We start from the raw sequence: 14293 nt of genomic DNA, 5'->3' as shown, positions 1-14293 counted from the left end.
CAGTTGAACATCAGCCATTTCTTTTTGGCACAGTGACTCTGTGTATTCCCTCCATCTTCTTTTGATGCTTCCTCCATCATTCAATAATTTGCCCAGAGAATCCTTCAATAACGAAAGTCGAGGCTTGAATTTTTAGTTCAGTTCCCCCAGCTTGAGAAATGCTGAGTATGTTCTTCTCTTTTGGTTTTCTGACTCCAGATCCTTGCACATTTCATTGTAATATTTGACTTCGTCTTCTTGGGCTGACCTTTGAAATTTTCTGTTCAGCTTTTGTACCTCCTCATTTCTTCCATTTTCTTTAGCATCTCTATGCTGGAGAGCAAGTTTCAGTGTCTCTTCTGACATCCATTTTGATCTTTTCCTTCTTTCGTGTCTTCTTAATGGTGTATTGCTTTCTTCCTGTAAGATGTTCTTGATATCATCCCACAACTCTTCTGGTCTTAAGTCTCTAGTGCTTAATTTATCAAATCTGTTTTTCAGATGATCTCTAAATTCAGGTAGGATATATTCAAGGTCATATTTTGGTTCTCGTGGACTTGTTTTGATTTTCTTCAGCTTCAGTTTGAATTTACATATAAGCAAATGATGGTCTGGTCCACAATCTGCCCCTGACCTTGTTTTCACTGATGATATGGAGCTTTTCTACCATCTCTTTCCACAGATGTAGTAAATTTGATTTCTGTGTATTCCATCTGGTGAGATCCATGTGTATAATCATCTCCTATGCTGTCTACAGAAGGTATTTGAAATGAACAAATCATTGATTTTGCAGAATTCTGTCATGTGATCTCCAGCATCATTTCTATCACCAAGGCCATATTTTCCAACTACTGATCCTTCCTCTTTGTTCCCAACCTTTGCATTCCAGTCACTAGTAATGATCAATACATCTTGATTGCATGTTTGATCAATTTCAGATTGAAGAAGTTGGTAGGATTCTTCAATTTAATCATCACTGGGTTTAGTGTTTGGTGCATGAATTTTAATAATAGTGGTATTAACTGGTCTTCCCTGTAGGCACATGGATATTATCCTATCACAGACAGAGTTGTACCTCATGACTGATCTGGATATGTTCTTTTTGACAATGAAAGCAACACTATTTCTCTTCATACTATCCGTATAGTTGTCAGATTCAAAATAGCCAAACCAGTCTATTTCAGCTCACTAATGCCTAAGATATCGATGTTTATGTGTTCCATTTCATTTTTGACAATTTCTAATTTTCCTAGATTCATGCTTCTACATTCCATGTTCCAATGATTAATGGATGTTTACAGCTGTTTCTCTTCATTTTGAGTTGTGTCCCATCAGCAAATGAAGGTCCCATGGGCTTTTCTCCCATGGGCTTTACTCCTTTCTTGTCATCATAGTCAACTCTACTTTGAGGAGGCAGCTCTTCCCCAGTCACATTTTGAGTGCCTTCCAACCCGAGAGGCTCATTTTCTGGCACTATATCTGACAGTGTTTCTCTGCTATTCATTAGGTTTTCAGTAACTAAATATTCGGAAGTAGTCTGTCACTCTTTCTTCCTGGTCTGTCTTCATTTGGAAGCTCATCTGAAACCTGTCCACCATGGGTGACCCCGCTGGTATTTAAAATACCTGTGACATAGCTTCTGGAATCACAGCAACTCACAAGACACCACAATACGACAAACTGACAGACTTTTGAAAAACCATGGAGGAAGGGGAATGGTCCAGTCTCAGGCTTTGGCTTCAAGCTTGTGTGAAAACAGAAGATTATCCAGGGTCTCAGGAAGAAGTGGAGGGAGGTGGCAGGGGCCGGACCAGCAACACTGGTGGATGTGGTCTGAGCAACACAGATTCCTCGGTCAGCTAGATCAGCAACAGACAGAGGACATTCTTCTTGACTGCTAAGCTCAAGCTCCCTTCCTAGACTGGGGAGTGCTCACCTTACATGTTTTGAGGACCGAGGACCATGACGACCCCTAACAATCACTGCTAGATTCAGGAGCTGGTGCCCCAGAACCAAGGACTGTAGAGAATTCCTTCCAAGCTTGGCAGCACTGCAGCTGGGTGGCATTCCCAGAGCCCTGCTGGTGACTACGATGTGGGTGATATTATCCAGTGCCTGGGGCCTTTAGATTAGCAGTGTGATCTCTGACATCGTAAGTGGTGGCAGCTGCGGTGACCTCATGGGACTAGGCCTGCCCTGACAATAGGAGGCCTAGGATCTTTTTTTTAAAAAAAATAAGGAATGTGAGACCCTATCCAGAGAAGCAGTGATACCAGAGATGGAGGAAGAGATGAGGACATGGAGAGAGAGAGCAGCTGAGGACTCTAGACTCATGGAAAGAGAAAGGCTGTGTGCTGGCGGCCAGGAGGCAGACTTGTAGAATGTGCCCTTTGGTTGTTTTAATGATTATATAGTCCTGAGTGTTTTTGTGTACATCCCCCCTCCAAAAAAAAAACACAGAGGGAATGGAAGCAAATACTGTTGAATGATGATACACGGAAGGAATTGCAGCCATTGCAACGATATGAAATACAATAGGGTGAGTGCAAAACTGATGTTCTCCCATGTAAAGTATCACTGAATTCACAATGAAAACTTAAAAAAGAAGAAGACAATAATTGGCAAAGCAAGCCTATGTCCTAAACATTGGCTACTGACCTGTGGCCTTGAGCTAGAGGAACTGAACCAAGAAGAAAGGGGGGTCAGTTCTCCTTCAGGAAGCAGACATTCTGGAGGGAAGGGGAAACTAAGGACAGCTGGGTCCAGGATGGCTCTTATGGAGGGACAGTGGTGTGACCCTCAGACAGTTCTTAAGCTGGCTGACTGGTACTGGAATGGATGAGACTCTCTTGTGTCAAATCAAAGCATACATTTATATCATGAAGACACATTATTAACAAGAGTGAACAAATCTGTCTTAGCATTACAGTCAAAATGTTCCTTAGAAGCCAGGATAGTGAGACTTTGTCTCACATACTTTGGACACGTTGTCAGGGAGGATCAGTCCCCGGAGAAAGATATCATGTTTGGTAGAGGGTCAGTGAAAAAGAGGAAGACCCTCAATGAGATGGACTGGCATAGTGTCCATCACAATGGACTGAAACAGGAAGGGTTGTGGCAGTGGTGTGGGACTGGGCAGTGCTTCATTCTGTTGTACTTGGGGTTCCTGGGAGTTGGAACCAACTTGGCAGCATCTAACAATAACAACATTATTTTCCAAAGGACCTTAGATGATGCTGATTTCCAAAAAGAATGATGCTTTACATTCTTTCCCAGTTTGATGGCATTTTGCAGACTGATTTAGAGAAACAGGAAGTGGACCAATACTTAGAGTTGTTATTGTTAAGTGCCGTGGAGTCGGTTCCGACTCATAGCGACCCTGTACAGGGTTTCCGAGGCTGTAAATCTTTACGGGAGCAGAAAGCCTCATCTTTATCCCGCGGAACAGCTGGTAGTTTCGAACTGCTGACCTTGAGGTTCGCAGCCCGATTCGTAACCACTACGCTACCAGAGCTCCTTAATACTTAGAGTGTAGTCGCTAAATAACTGATTATCACTCTCTGCTGAGAAACAGCATGTCACATCTCTGCATTGATGCCAAGTCTATGGAGAGTCCACTTCCCAAAAGAGGTGAGGGTCTTTCTGCGCTGTCTCTCCCAGACCCACCAGCCTTCATCCCAAATTCAATGGCTGGGCCTCTGTTTGCCCAGCAGGGGGAGTTCCAACCTCACAAGTCTCCATCTTCAAGCTACTCCTCCAACTTTGAAGCCGAATTGAATGAAGCCCAGAAAAAGAAAATAGGACCCCAAATCAGCTCCAAAAAATCCAATTCTTATAAGTGCCTTAAAAGGCAGCAACGCTTCATGGACCCAAACCACAGCAGGAAGCCTCTGCCTGCCTAAGTGCAGGTGCCACAGCCAGCTTCCAGAATTGGAATGGTTATCTTTAAAAGAAAGCACACATGAGCAACATTAAGTACAGAAAGCAGATGTTGATTTTGAATGAGAGAAACAATCACCAGAAAGAATTTTAGAAGGTGATATGGCAGAAACATCCAATCCACTGGGGTCAGCCAGGGGTTTCACTAAAATGAGGGCATGGAAGAAGACTCATTAACATTAATATGCAGATGATACAATCGTGCTTGCTGAAAGTGAAGAGGACTTAAAACATTTACTGATGAAAATCAAAGAGCACAGCCTTCAGTATGGATTACATCTCAGTGTAAAAAAAACAAAAATCCTCATCACTGGACCAATAAACAACATTCTTATCAATGGAGAAAAGATTGAAGTTGTCAAGGACTTCTTCTTGGATCAACTATCAACACTCACAGATGCAGCAGTCAAGAAATCAAACGACATATTGCATTAGACAAATCTGCTGCACAGACCTTTTTAAAGTGCTGAAGAGCAAAGATGTCAGCTTGAGGACTAAGGTGCGCCTGACCCAAGCCATGGTATTTTCAATAACCTCATATGCATGTGAAAGCTGGACAGTGAATAAGGAAGACCATAGAAGAATTGATGCTTTTGAGTTATGGTGTTGGAGGAGAATATTGAAAGTGCCATGGGCTGCTAAAAGAACCAATAGATTCATTTTGGAAGAAGTGCAGCCAGAGTGCTCCTTGGAGGCCAAGATGGCCAAACTTCGTCTCTCATACTTTGGACATATTGTCAGGAGGGAACAGTCTCTGGAGAAGGATATCATGTTGGGTAAGGTGGAGGGTCAGAGAAAAAGAGGAAGACCCCCAACGAGATGGATTGGCCAAATGGCAGCATTGATGGACTCAAGCGTGGCAACAGTGGTGAGGTTGGCCCAGGATTGGGCAGTGTTTTGTTCTGCTGTGCATAAGGTCGCTATGGGTTGGTACTGACTCAATGGCACCTAAAAACAACAAACGGCTTTCTGCTCCCCTAAATATTTACAGTCTCGGAAACCCTGTACAAGGTTGTTGTGAGTGGGAACTGACTCCGCGACACACAGCCACCACCACCACCCAGCTCATTCATTCACTCACTCATCATTAGCTTCTCAGTGGGAAGACACCCAAACCAGGGCATCTTGTGCCAAGAAAAAAGGTTCAAAGAACTTCACATGCAGGGATTCTGCCCCTCTGACTTCACTAGCCTCCATTTTCTTATCTGTAAACAATACCTCCTGTCAGGGACAGTTGCTAGTGTGTGTTGTCAAGTTCATTTCCAACTCGTATGAGAGTAGAACTGCCTCAAAGAATTTTCTTGGCTGTGGTCTTTATGGAAGCAGATGGTCAGTTGTTTCTCCAATGGAGCAGCTGGGTGGGTTCGAACTACTGATCTTTGGGTTAGCAGCTGAGCACTTACTTATTTGTAAATAAGATGATATAAACAAAAGCACACTTTGAACTATAAATCTGTATTAAAATGTGAGGGATTATCATCACAAGCTTACTGAAAGATTGACACAGTTGAGAAGGTAAAAAAAGGTCCTTCCTCACCTTCTTCAGCTCCATAACTCCTCATTTTCCAAGTCTCCATTCAGTTGACTCCTCTTCCAGGAAGCTTTCCCTGATTCCTAAGTATGACTTAGGGATGATGCTAGATAGTAGTTCGCCACAGGGGGCAATGCTGATGCTCCCTAAGGAACATTTGGCAATATCTAGAGGAGTGAGGGACCAGTCGCTGGAAAAGGATATCATGTTTGGTAAGATGGAGGGGCAGAGAAAAAGAGGAAGACCCCCAGCGAGATGGATTGGCAATATGGCAGCATCAATGGGCTCAAGTGTGGCAACAATAGTGAGGTTGGCCCAGGATCGGGCAGAGTTTCATTCTGTTGTGCATAGGGGTCCGCATGAGTTGGTACCCACTTGATGGCATCTAACAACAACAACAACAGATGAGTGCATCTAGTGGGGAGAGACCCCCAATGCTAGAATACACAGGATAGTTCCCACACAAAAGGCTCCGGCCTGGCCTATTGATAGCGCTAAAGCTGAGAATGCCCACTCTTGATGGAACAAGTGGCAGGGGATCTCTTCCCTACCCAGTAGCCACGCTCTCTCTCCTTCCTCTTAAGCAGAACAGAAAATACCTGGTACTTGCTTCCCCAGACTCTCTTGCAGCTAGTTTTTCCCTTGTGACCAATTGGAACAAAGAGATGTAAAGGTAAGTCTGCTGGGGACTTCTGGGAAAGATTTTCCTCCTTGAGAAAAAGAACAAGGTGCAGAAAGAGGGCCACTCTCATTTTGGACATGGTTGCAGGAGGATATGATGCTCACTGCTGTGGTATCCATCACATGGGCTGGATGTGGCATCCTCAGGAGCACTAAGGAAGATAAAACAGAAAGACAGGAGCAGGCAAAATCCTTGACAACGTGGCTATATTGCTAGCCAGTTCCTCCCATCCCCTCCCAGTGAAATGAGCCACTAAGTGTCTACATCTAGGGTGCTTTGAGTTGAGTTCCCTGTTACATACAGCCATGAGCATCTTAGGAGATACAGGCCCATCCTCTCTGCTCCCTGTGTGCTCTTTGTCTAGTGGCCCATTGTTCTCTCCAATTGGACTGTGAGCCCAGAGCTGTGTTTCCTCATCTGTGGCTCTCCATGCTCAGTGGCATACCTGGAACTCAGAGAGTTTAGAGAACACATTTAAGGGATAGGAGAAAAAACGAAAGAATCTCTACTCCCAGCAGCCTGGCTGTGGGGTTTGCTGAGAGCTGCTGGGTCAGACACAGCACAGAGGTAACCTGGCAGCACCCCCATGGAAACATATCTGGGGTGAACACCCACCAGTGCTTGAGACAACAGAGGTGTAGGCCAGAGGTTGAAGTCCCAGCTCCACAAAGAAAACAGGCATTCCAAATGCACCGTGAAAGCTCCACAGACAAGACTGGAAGAAAGAGGGTTATAAATGCAGGCGTTTCTTCCATCAGAGGCCTTCCTCTCAACACCTGCCCTGCTATGCAGCCCACCCAGGGACAGTCTCTTCCAGGTGCTCCCAAACCCATTGACTTACAGGGCAATAAATCACCAGGAATGAGCTGGACCAGCAGGGTCTCCCATGCAAGTGAGACTTCCCAGAAGCCCAAGGGGTGAGATGACAGGGTCTTGGCCTCCTTCTTCCTCTCCCTGAACTCCTTCCCATGAAACCAAGATCAGTTCTGCCCTTTTCCCAGACTGGGCTGGTGCAGGGATCCCTTTGAGTTAGCTAAAAAGGACCCTCACCAGCCTCTCAAAAGTTTGGCAAAGGCGCCCCTGGGTGAGTGCAAGACAGTGTTGCCCAGTGGTTGGGGACCCACACTTGTGTCAGATGGCCAATGTTAGAATCCTGACTCAACTGCCTCTTTCTTTTCTTTTTCTCTTCCCTTATTAGTTATGGAGGGGCTTAAGGGTGTGGCACTGTAGGATAAGCACTCAACCTTGAGGTTGGTTTGAACTGCAAGGTCGATGGTTGAAATTCAGCAGCAGCTCCTCAGAAACCCATACAGGGTCACTATGAGTTGGAACCAACTCGATGGCACTTAATAACAACAACATTGCTTGTTGCCAAATTACAGCCTTGAACGTTGGCATTGTTGTTGTTGTTAAGTACCATGGAGTCGGTTCCAACTCATGGCGACCCTACACAGGGTTTCCGAGGCTGTAAATCTTTACGGGAGCAGAAAGCCTTATCTTTCTCCCGTGCAACGGCTGGTAGTTTCAAACTGCTGACCTTGAGGTTAGCAGCCCAATTCGTAACCACTACGCTACTGGAGCTCCTTGAACATTGGGCATGAGCCAAATATAAATTCAAATGGCAGCTGCATTCCTTGGTGAAATGAAGCTTAGAGTCCTAATCAAGGAAGTGCACATCACACAAGTAGTCTCCCAAACCTTTCCTCTGTAATGACTTGCATGAAGGACCACACAGGACAAAAGAAAACAGAGAATGTAGCCACTGTGTGGACTTGAACCAGATGCTCAGTTAATTTGAATCTCATTATTGTAGTGCTAGGATCCACCCCTTCAATTGTTGCGAGAATAAATAGGAGAATGCACATAAAGAGCTCAGCCCCATGCCAGGCCCTGAGAGAGGTCTAGGGCCCAGGATGATTCAGTGGTAGAATTCTCATCTTTTACATGTGGCACTGGGGGTTAATATGCTGGACTGCAAGATCGGTTTGAACCGCAAGGTTGGCGGTTCAAGCTCACCAGCTGCTCCTTGGAAACCCTGTACAGTATCACTATGAGTAGGAACCAACTTGAAGGCACTTAACAAGAACAACGTGGGAGACAGGGGTCCTATTCTGGCTGAGGCACCTCAAGTGTACCCATTACCCGTTTATCAGTGGAGGCTTGTATGTTGCTATGATTCTGAACAGGTTTCAGTACAGCTTCCAGACTAAGACAGACTTGGAAAAAAGGCATGGTGAGCTACTTATGAAAATCACCCCCTGAAAACCTTATGGATCACGTGGGTCCAGTCTACAACTGATCATAGGGATGACGCACCACCAGGCAGCATTTCGCTCTGTTGTGCGTGGGCTGAGATCCTTTCATTATGTTGTGCGTGGGGTCACCATGAGTCAGGACTACCAGGAGCGAGGTTGACTTGGCAATGGAGGGATTGTTGATGTTATCATCCCCAAAGCCGGTAGCACATCCCAGAGCCTGGGGATGCTGCTGCAGAAAGAAGGGTTTCCTGTGGGCTGTGCCCCAGAGACCTGCCAGGACACAGAAGTCTGCTGGGGGGATTTCTGGGGGCATCAGACCCACCTGCTCTTTGGGCCTGGCATTCTCTACAATTGGAAGGGCGGTTTCCTGCTTCAGGCACAGCCTGCTGCGCGCCCTGACTTGGCCCAGCTGAACTCACTGCCAGAATCACCCACCACACCTAATTAGTTCTGTCCTCAACCCGCCACGGTCCCACCCTCCCCTGGCTACGCACAGGGCCGTTTGGGTTGGGGAAGCAACCCTGGCAGTGGGCTCCTCCCCTGCAGGAAACAAAGAATGCCGGTGGACAACAAATGGCAGCTCCATCAGCCACCTTCAGGAATATTGGGTCGGGGAAAAGAGACAGGGTGCTGGCTGCACCTAGGCAGACACCAAGTGGAATGACGTCTTACACGCAAAACGGGCATCTTACCCTCAAACGAAAGTTCCAGAGAATTGGAAAAGGAAGTAGCAGAGGAGCAGCAGCGAATCCTTAAGCAGTCAGTTGTGAAAGCATGTGAAGATGTGACTTTGGAAGAGCTGAAATAATAGAGACGAATTTAATGAGGAGGATGAATGTGCTATTGAGATGTACATGCAGCAAAGACTGGCTGTGAGGAAAGCAACTAAAGAATATGTTTGGAGAAGTTTTGGAGATCTCAGGAAAGGATTATGTTCAATAAGTTAAGAAAGCTGGTGAGGGCTTGTGGGTAATCTTGTACTTTTACAAACAAGTGCTCTGATAAATCAACCCTTCATTGGAATTGCCAGGAAGTTACCTGATGCTAAATTTATCAAAGCCTTTTCAACAACTTACATCCCCAATTATCTTGATAGGAATCTGTCCACAATATTTGTTCATCTTGAAGGAGATACCTAGGCTCAATTGATTGGCCCTCTAGTGTTTGGTGCCATGAACCTGACAAGAAATTAGTTGGAGTAGAAATGTCTGAGTCTGGAGCAATCAAGACAGAGCTGGAGGAAAACCCCAAGAAACCATTAGAAGAGGTGTTAGGACGACTGAGGCTCCAACAAGGATAACTTGCTGGACTTTCTTGATGTGACAAATCATCTGGATTTTTAAAAATGTTTTATTGTAAATTATGTGATAGTTTACATGGAAGAACATTAGTTTTACATTCATCCTATCATATATTGTTTCAATGCCATGGTTACAGTCTCTTCCATGCATCATCGACCAACCAAAGGGTATACCCTACACAGCCTCTTTCCCTTTCTGGGTCTAAAGTCCCCAGCTACTTCATCTCTCCATGTCCTCATCTCTGCCTCCATCTCTGGTGTCACTGCTTCTCTGGGTAGGGTCCCGCTCTCCGCTCTTCTCCCTTGATGGTCCCAGGGACCTCCACTCCTAGACTGCAACGTTAATCACTATAAAATGTCTACCTTTACGTTTCCAACCCTCACAATCAGTCCTGATAACAATTATTCACTATTGTATCATAAGAGACCTATCCTCATTTCCTTTCATCAGCCCCCCTAGACAGATTGGGTACTACTCAGTGGAGATTCTACCTTTCTCCACGCCCTCTGGATCTAGGTTCCCTCTTGAAAGCTTGTAAGCCTGTCACTTCTGCCTTTGTAGCCCCCCCATTTTGGGTAGCCAATGTTCAAGTTGCCTATTACTGTCTACTCTGTGTATGGAGAGGGTGGGAATGATCCTTGCTGTAAAGATCTGTTCCCTCTTTTGAGCTACTGCAGCCAAAAGTGTAGGTTAAGTTCATCAAATTGTATCAGATTACTCTTTTTTTCCTCTTCTCTCTTCTTCTAGTTGAGCTCTGATCATCCAGTCATTGAAGTCAGGTCAAGTAGGTATTATCTGCAAGTGTGAGTGTTCTTGTGCATATGCCCTCTCTTCTTATCAGCTGGACGCTTCACTCTCCACTCTAGTCATCTGTGGCTATGTCACTGATTCAAGGCCCAAGAGTCCCCAGGTCTTGCCACACTGCTGGCCAACCAGGTCTCCACCCGGGTTCACAGGACTCTATTGAACACTGTAGCGCTTAGCTCACAGCTTCATTGCCGTTTTTCCCTCACTTCCCCTTATCAGTGACAAACGTGGTCACCAAATCAGAGTGTGTATTCCCCTTGAGTTTTAGTCTTGGAAGGGGGTTTGCTCTGAGGGAACCCGACCACTTGCCTTGATGTCTCCTGGGCAAGCAACTTATTTGTTCTTGTAATCAGTCGGTCTGCCTATATTGTTTTGTATTTTTCCTATCGGTCTTTCTTTCAAGAAGTATCTTCTGTTCTTCTAGTCACTCCAGGCTGGTCTGCTCGTCCTTTCAAGTGGAAATTTCCCACCTCTGAAGATTCTGAATGCTGTTCAGGATTCCACCTATAGTCTTACGTAATGCAGAAGCTCTGCAGGAAGCCTACTTCACTGGGCACATTGTAGCCCCATTTTAGGTATTCCAATCAGTAATAGGCAGAAGACGGACTTACAAGCTTTCTATGGTGATATTTCTGGCTATTCCTTTCTCTCCCCCTCCAGTGTCTATTTTATAATGTAATCCAAGGAAAACCAAGATTCAAAAGGCAGCCAAGCATCTTAACATTATTTCCCCCCCCCTTTCCCCATTCCAACCATGTCTCAATACTTGAATCCCAGAGCCCTGTTGTTCCAAGGTTGTGCATACATCATTATTTACCTCTGTCCCACTTAGCCCATGCAAACCTGCCTAATTGTTCTCCCATCTGCCTTGTTCTTCCATTCCCCTCTCCCTTCTTGTATATCGCCCCCCTCCCCAGCACCCAAACTATCCAGTGTCTGTTCCCTGCCCTGTGCTCCACCTTCCCCTCCCTACCCTCATCCCACCCACCCGCACATCCCAGCAACCAGCAAAGAATCCACCCCCCTTTAGTATGGGTTCTTTTTCTTAGTCTTTTACAGTAGTGGTCCTATGCAGTATTTCTCCTTTTGTGACTGACTAATTTCACTCAACATAATGTCCTCAAGGTTCATCTATGTTATGTGGTGGCTTACAGATTTCATGTTATTCTTCAAGGTAGCATAATATTTCATCTGGATTTTAAAAAATTAATAATGCAGAACTTAACCCTCCAGGTTGTTTTTTAGCCTTTTACATAAGATTATGTTTGAAATTCTCATGTCTCAGAAATAATCTTTGCTGGAAACCTTCTAAAACTTTTTGCAACTCTCTTTTTTTTAATGAATGACTTTTCCTTAACAAATAAAAAGAAGAACTAGAAAAAAAAAGAAAGAATACCGGGTCGGCCTAGCCTGCGCAGCCCCTGGGTAGCCACTACCTCTCCTTCTGTTGATCCGAGATGGTGGTACTACATGGGATGTTCAAGACCCAGGTATCCCAGGGGGTACTTTAGACACTGTCCCTGAGGATAGAATAAGTGAAGGAATAGGGGGTCTGCTCAAACCCACCCAGAGCCGAGATCTCAAAAACAGGCCCAGGTGGGCAGAGCCTGACGCATGTTCAGTACCATGGTTGTAACCATATTGAAATCCTCATTGTCATTTGCACTCACCTAAACCCACTCCCTTCTGGTCGACTCCAACTCATAGAGACCCCACAGGATAGGGTAGAACGGCCCCCTTAGGGTTTAATCTTTACAGAGGAGCTCTGGTAGTATAGTGGGTTAGGAGTTGGGCAAGATCAGCAGTTCGGCTCTACCAACTGCTCCACAGGAGAAAGATGACGCTTTCTGCTCCCGTAAAGATTTACAGGCTTGGAAACCCTATCAGGGTCACTATGAGTCAGAACGGACTCCACAGCACACAACCACTACCATACAGACTGCCACATGAGACTTTTCTTCCGTTCCTGACGGGCCTACTGGAACTCCTGTTTCTGGAAGAGATGAGGAATGAAGATCAACACTGATCTCAACAAGTTGCAAATACAAAAGCAAGAAGGGCCTCCTCCACCAAGTGGGTTCATGGGAGCAAGCAGATATGCCCCTCTGCCTCCCTGGAGGAGGCTGCTTGTTGGTTCTGAGGCAGGCAGATAGGGGAGTGAAAGGAGGAGAGGGAGGAAGACTGATGGTGAAGCCCAGAACCAGGAGAAGGGGTCCCAGGGAGCAGGCCAGCCCAGGTCTCCCAGGGAGACTGTTCCTCCAGAATGCTGTTCCTCCAGAATGCTGCGGCCTGCTCCCTGAGCTTGAGCCAGTCTGAATAGGGAAACAGATGCCTGGATCCCTCCTCCCAGGGGCCAGCCAGCTACTCCACTGTCTCCCCTGAGGCTCACAGCTGGTCCAGAGTCAGGAGTTGCTGGGAATGAAGTTGGCAGGAGGGGAGCAGCCCTGGGTCTTGGACCAGGATCCACCAAGAGGGTGGAGGGGAGGCCCACCCTGTGCGTGTTGTGAGGAGGGTTGGGGCTTAGCTTCTGGGCCTGCCTGGACCCTGCAGAGCCTGGCTCACCGCCACCTTCTGTCCCTCACACGGACTTTCAGAGGCATGCCCAGAATTGTGAGAAGACAGGTTTCTGTTCTTCAAAGCCACCCACATGTGGTATTTCTGTTAAGGCAGCATGAAGACTCTCAGACAGGGATCCTGGGGAGGTGGTCTTGAGATAGGTGGAAAAGGGTGCCCCTCTCCCCAGGTTGAAATTCCTGAGGGAGGCTGGGCACTCTTCCAGTCTTCACACTGAATTGCAAACATGTAGCTCTTATTTTCCACAACTAAGACTTCATTTTTATTACAACCCACAAGTACGCCGGTCTTCTATCTGATAATAAAATGCAATCTAGTGACTTCTACACAAATGTGGCCACTACAATGCTTTTAAAGCTGTTTCATGCTTCTTGGTAAGTGCTGTCCAGTCAGTTCCGACTCACAGCAACCCTTAATAAAGTTTCTGATGAGCAGCTGGTGGGTTTGAACCACTGACCTTGAGGTTAGGAGTCTAGTGCTTATCCTACAGCACCATACCAGGACACCCAGTTCCAGTCACGAGTCCACCCCTCACCCTACTCCCCTTGGGGCTGACTCTAACTGGTGGCTGATGCTGTTTCCCAGGGTTGGTGTGGGGAGGGTCCGCAACTAAGTCTGCCTTGCTGTGTAAAGGGGTTTCATTGTCATCCCTGGCCCACCTCTCTCATGGAGACCCTCAGCCCTCAGCATCATACGTACATCTGGTGTGTTCCTGCAGAAAGACATTTGGTCGCGTTCCATGGTGGGGAGTGTGGGTACACCAGCAGGGTTGCTTGAGTCCCCTGTGTTGGTTAATGTTATGTGTTAACTTGGCTCAGCTGTGATACTCAGTGGTTTGGCAGATACTGAACTGGTTACTCTTTCATAATGTAATATAATTACATTCCATGATGTGATCTGATGTGAGCAGCCAATCTGTTGAAAGGGTAGATGTTGGGGGAGTGTGGTTTGTTTTCTCAACCCTGCATTCTTCTAGCTGCCTAACCTCTGGTTCCTGGGACTTCCAGCAGAAATCTCAGGCCTGCCTCCTCTATGAATTCGGGACTTACCAGACCTTTCTATTGCATGACCATCTCCTTCTCTGTATGTTGTGAAGTGCCACCAAGGGTTTTTAAGGAGCCACAGGTGGGTTTGAACCTCTGACCTTGAGGTTAGCAGTGCAGCACTGATCTACTCCAGGCTTCCATGTACAGGACTTCTCTGTATATTGTTGTTGTTGTTG

General features: G+C 46.2%; 1 pseudogene; it reads left to right on the top strand.

The window, feature by feature from the left end:
• Window positions 1–8438: 8438 nt before the first annotated feature.
• LOC102836848 lies at window positions 8439–9689 on the top strand (annotated as a pseudogene).
• The last annotated feature ends 4604 nt before the right edge of the window (window positions 9690–14293 follow it).

The sequence above is a fragment of the Chrysochloris asiatica genome, unplaced genomic scaffold, assembly GCF_000296735.1.
Source record: "Chrysochloris asiatica unplaced genomic scaffold, ChrAsi1.0 scaffold00070, whole genome shotgun sequence".
Classification (NCBI taxonomy): Eukaryota; Metazoa; Chordata; class Mammalia; order Afrosoricida; family Chrysochloridae; genus Chrysochloris; species Chrysochloris asiatica.
The sequence above is the reverse complement of the archived record's forward strand: the minus strand, read 5'-3'. Positions and strand labels throughout refer to the sequence as shown.